The sequence below is a fragment of the Chrysemys picta genome, chromosome 2, assembly GCF_011386835.1.
Source record: "Chrysemys picta bellii isolate R12L10 chromosome 2, ASM1138683v2, whole genome shotgun sequence".
NCBI lineage: Eukaryota > Metazoa > Chordata > Testudines > Emydidae > Chrysemys > Chrysemys picta.
The window spans coordinates 24824516-24830515 of record NC_088792.1 but is presented as its reverse complement, the minus strand read 5'-3'; positions in this window follow the sequence as shown (position 1 = coordinate 24830515).

Genomic DNA, 6000 nt, shown 5'->3' with positions numbered 1-6000 from the left:
CTCTTGAAGATGATCTGGATCTTCCCCTTCATGAAGTTTCAGCTCGATATATGATTTTAAAAGTGCATCTGCTTTAAGCATGACACTAAGGCCTGGTCTACACTAAAAAGATGGGTCTACTCAGCTACGTTGTTCAGGGCTATGAAAAATCCACACCCCTGAGCAATGTAATTAAGCCGACCTCACCCCCAGTGCAGACAGTGCTAGGTCGACACAAGAATTCTTCCATCGACCTAGCTATGGTACCTCTCAGGGAGGTGGATTAACAACACTGATAGGAGAACTCCTCCTGTTGCACCAGTAAGTGCCTAAACTGAAATGCTACAGCGGTGCAGCTGTAGCCGTGCCACTGAAGGATTTCTAGTGAAGACATAGCCTGCGGCCTGACCTACCCATAAACTTGCACCAGTGTAATTAAACCGTTGTCCTATGTGTGGGCATTCTTATTTCAGTTTAGTTTAACCTTATTCCTAAACAACTTAAGATAAACGGCAATAACTCTGGTTTAATTTGAAATGGGTGTCCACACCGTCTTTGCCGTTAGTTTGACTGAAACAGTTTAAAATCACATTTTAAAGTAAGCCAGTGTAACTACGTATGCAGAAACGCTTGTTTTGGATTAACAGTGCCCTATTTTGATTAGAATTTAGGTCACTAAAATAATCTATTTAAATTACCTCACAACCTAGGGCTCTCATTCTGAAATAAGGCCTGGTCTACTCTTAAAATGTAGGTCAACCTAGATACATTGCTCAGGGCTTTGAAAAATTTAATGCCCTGCATGGTGAATTAGGTCATGTCCTCCTCCTTCCATACCATAGTCCATACCATACTCCATACTTTCACTGAAAGTTAAAGAACATAACTAGAAGGTCATGCAGTCTGTAGCTTCTGTAGTCTGAGCTTATTGCACACATGGGGGCTCATTGAATCCCTCCATATGATCCTTGTGTGCCCATCTTCCTATCCCACTCTATTTCAGGCACTCTCTCTCACACCCTCCCTCACATCTTGGGATCTGTGCATCCCCCATTCCACTCTCTTCCACACAACAGTGGTGCTGTGAGTCCACCATGTGTGTCCCCCATTCCCTCTTCCATCCATACTAGGCTCCCTCATCGTCTCCGATGCCCACTAGGGGTTCTCTATACCCTCCCATTCCCCCATTTCCTCCATGCCAGGGACTCTGGTTCCCCCATTACCTCCTTCCACCTATGCCCCCTCTTCCCGCTTCTCCCCCACCATTCTTATTTCTTTTCTTTCTGTTTGGGAGATAAATCATTCAGAGTGTCAACATGTTACGCTCTGTTGGGAAGCTGGGCAGGGCTGATATGGGACGGGGGGTCTTGTTATGCTTGAAAGTGTTAATGACTGCCATAATTAATAACCAGGTCCTTAGGCTATGTCTACACTAGAGAGCGTACAGTGGCACAGCTGTACCGATGCACCACTGTAAGGTCTCTCATGTAGCCGCTCTATGCAGATGGGAGAGACATAATTAATCCACCCCCAACAAGCAGCAGGAGCATACCACTTATGCCAGCATAATTTTTGTCGCTCAGGGGAGGTGGAATTTCAACATAGTGTAGACATAGCCTTAGTCTATAGACAATTGCAGACCTGGGTCAGCTAAGCAAATGCCAGGGGCTCTGTGTGTGTCCCGTTTCCTCCCACCAGTTTTCTGATTTTCACCAAAATGAATAAGGTTCTGCCCACTGCTGTCTAGAGCATTCTCTTGGCCCAAGTAGTGACAAATCAGAGGAATTCAAAGGAAAGCAACAAAATAAGTAGGTACCTGGAGGGACTGATTTATAAAGGAAAATTAAAAGAGCAACATTTTCATAGCTTGCTAAGCAGCAACACATTTTGGAATTGATTGGATGTGGTATTCAAAAGTTATTGCATTACATCCAGATACACAACCAAGAAATACCATCAAACTGAGAGCAGTACCTCACTTTGCTCAGCCAATAGAGATTAATCTGAAGCAGTGAGATGGGGTTGCTGTCCAGTGTTTTTGTGTTTGGAGAGGCTCAACCTATTTGGTAAGGCTGGTGCTCCAAGCCATGGAGAGAACACTAGGCAGTAGCCAGAGGTAAACAAAGCAGTTTAGCAGAAAATAAACCACAACTCACCACTTGTGTAACCAGTGCCAGACAAGAGTGTTTAACCAATAGCAGTGTAGGATTATATCCTAAATTTACAACATATTCTTGAGTACTTTTGTCTGGTTTGGTTTTAATTTTTCAAATTTTGGGGACTCCACCCCTTCCCTTAGGAGACTGTTCTACAGTCTAATAGTGGTCTCCTTTGTAAGCCTTTTTCTGATATTCATTTTGAAATCTCCCATTCTTAATTTTATCCCTTTATTCCTAGTTATATCCCCTTCTACCAATCTAATTTACTGTTTACTACCTTAATGCACACACCTTTTAAATAATTGTGGATAGTTATCTGGGCCACCCTTAGTTGTTGCTTAGCAAGCTAAAAAATGTCTTTTTTTTTTTTTTAATCTTTCCTTATAAATCAGTCCCTCCAGGCCTCTAATTATTTTTGGTGCTTTTTCTAAGAACAATCTCTGATTTGTCACTATTTGTGCCAAATCCTGCTGGCCTTACACAAATCTTCTGTCTGCTTCACTGGAGCATTTTACAAATTGATCAATCCATTAATAAATTTGGTAAGGCGCCTAGAAGAAAGGCATAGTTTTAGCTACCCAGGTACCATAGGTATACAAAGGTATACCTAGATCAGTGGTGACCAACCGGTCGATCGCGATCGACTGGTCGATCCTAGAGGATCTCCCAGTCAATTGCCCTCTCTGGTTTACAGCGGAGCTGCCGTAAGACAGGCTCCCTGCCTGCCCCAGCCCATGCCGCTCCCAGAAGAGGCCCTGGGGGCAGGAGGGCAGGGGTCTCCCTCCGTGCACTGCTCCTGCCTGCAAGCACTACCCCCGCAGCTCCCGCTCCTGCCTGCAAGAACTACCCCCGCAGCTCCCATTGGCCAGGAACGGGGAGCTGTGGCCAATGGGAGCTGTAGGGGCAGTGCTTGCAGAGAGGGGCAGCACGTGCCGCCTGCCCCCACACCAGGAACTGGGAGCTGTGTGGGGCCAGGATGGGCAGGGATCTTGCCTTAGTAGCAGCCACACTGCACTGCCGACCAGGAGCTGCCGGAGGTAAGTGCTGCCTGGTGGGAGGCCACACCCCAGCCCTGAGCCCCCTCCCAAGCTAGCACCCTGAACTGCCTCCTCCATCTGCAGCCCTGAGCCCCCTCCCAGAACCAACACCCCAAACCAGCCCTGAGGCCCCTACCGGAACCAGCACCCCATATGCCCTCCTTTACCCCAAACCCACTCCTGCACCCCAAGCGCCAGCTCTGATCCCCCTCCCAGAGCCAGCACCCTGTATCCCCTCCTGCACCCTGACACTCTGCCCCAGCCCGGAGTCCCCTCCTGCACCCAAACTCCCTCTCAGAGTTTGCATCCCTCACTCCCTCCTGCACCCCAACCCCCTGCCCCAGGCTCAGTTCGGAGCCTGCAAACACACTGCAAACCTCTCGACCCCAGAGCAGAATCTGCACCCGAACCCCAACCTCTACCCTAGCCCAGTGAAAGTGAGTGAGGATGAGAGAGAGCAAGTGATGGAGAGAAGGGGGGATGGAGTGAGTGGGGAGGGGCCTCATGGAAGGGATGGGGTAGATCCTGGATTGCCCTTAAATTCAAAAAATGATCTTGGGCATAAAAAGGTTGGAGATCACTGATCTAGATTATATTAAATTCATTTCTTCTCCCTTAATTCTTTATTCATATGCATTGTAAGAGCTCTCGGGAATAAATATAAACTACCATTGTTTTGCATGCGTTTTACAAAAGTTATGTCCAGACAGTCTTCTTTCCCTGCATTCTCCTAGTCCTGAGCCAATTTCTTCCCCTCACTGATAAAACTTTTAGGTCCCAATCCTTCACACACTTAGATTTAGCCAACACTAGAAAAGGTGTACTGTTATAACTATACTGACAACTGGTAGACACAACTTCTACCAGCAAAAGTGTGCTTTTGCCAGTATTGTTTATACCAGTTCCCTGAACAAATAAGCTACCAACAAAAGCAATTTTTTGCCAGTATAACTGCATCTCAACTAGGGCTTTATCTTTTATAGAAATATCCTTTAAACATCACACTGTGATTTTATATCGGCAAAAGTTTTTAGTGTAAATCTGGCCTTAGACTATGTATTGACTGTGAAGAGAGATGGGTTTTTTACACTGAGACTTTGTCTACACTTCACAGCTTTTAGTAACATGACTGTGTTGCTAAAAGTTGGGCAGTGTAAATGCTGTTTGTCGGTACCTTTGCCAACAAAATACTTCCACCCCCTACGAGTGGGGTTCACGTTGTTGACAAGAGACCACTCCTGCCAACAACGAGCCATTTACACGTGCTGTGGTAAAACTTTTGTCTTTCGGGGGGGGGGGGAGGAGAGGGCTTCTTTACGCACCTGTGAACAACAAAAGTTTTGTCGTTCAATTGGCAGTGTAGACAAAGCCTAAGATAGCTAACTCAAGTTACACATAAATACGTAACCCAAGTTTAACTATCTTGATATAAAATCCTAGAGGAGACAAGGCATAGGTAGTCTTTATCTCAGTGTACATCTACACTACAGAGACGATATTGGCATAGCTATTTCAGCATGACTCTCTAGGGTAGACACAGCATACTCTGATGGAGGGAATTTTTCTGCCACCTCTCCCAAACGAAGTTAGCTATGTCATTGGAAGCATTCTTCAGTTGACATAGTTGTGCCTACACCAAGGGTTAGATTGGCATAACTATGTTGGTCATGGGGGTGATTTTTTTCACACTCCTGACCCACATAGCTATCTCAACATACCTTTTTAGGGTAAACTAAGGGCATCATGGAGCAAGTCCTCAAGGAATCAATTCTGAAGCACTTCAACGAGAGGAAAGTGATCAGGAACAGTCAGCATGGAGTCACCAAGGGCAAGTCATGCCTGACTAACCTAATTGACTTCTATGATGAGATAACTGGCTCTGTGGATGAGGGGAAAGCAGTGGACGTGTTATTCCTTGACATTAGCAAAGCTTTTGATACAGTCTCCCACAGTATTCTCCGCAGCAAGTTAAAGAAGTATGGCCTGGATGAATGGACTATAAGGTGGATAGAAAGCTGGTTAGATCAGCAGGCTCAATAGATAGTGATCAATGGCTCCATGTCTAGTTGGCAGCCGGTATCAAGTAGAGTGCCCCCAGGGTCGGTCCTGGGGCCGGTTTTGTTTAATAATCTGGAGGATGGCGTGGACTGCACCCTCAGTAAGTTTGCAGATGACACTAAACTGGGACGAGCGGTAGATACGCTGGAGGGTAGGATAGGATACAGAGGGACCTAGACAAATTAGAAGATTGGGCCAAAAGAAATCTGATGAGGTTCAACAAGAACAAGTGCAGAGTCCTGCACTTAGGACAGAAGAATCCCATGCATGGCTACAGACTAGGGACTCAATGGCTAGGCAGCAGTTCTGCAGAAAAGGACCTAGGGGTTACAGTGGATGAGTGCCCTTGTTGCCAAGAAGGCTAATGGCATTTTGAGCTGTATAAGTAGGGACGTTGTCAGCAGATCGAGGGACGTGATCATTCCGCTCTATTTGACTTTGGTGAGGCCTCATCTGGAGTAGTGTGTCCGGTTTTGGGCCCCACACTATAAGAAGGATGTGGAAAAACTGGAAAGAGTCCAGCGGAGGGCAACAAAAATGATTGGGAGCTGGAGCACATGACTTGTGAGGAGAGGCTGAGGGAACTGGGATTATTTAGTCTGCAGAAGAGAAGAATGAGGGGGGATTTGATAGCTGCTTTCAACTACCTGAAAAGGGGTTCTAAAGAGGATGGATCTAGACCAGGGGTCGGCAACCTTTCAGAAGTGGTGTGCCGAGTCTTCATTTATTCACTCTAATTTAAGGTTTCGCGTGCCAGTAATACATTT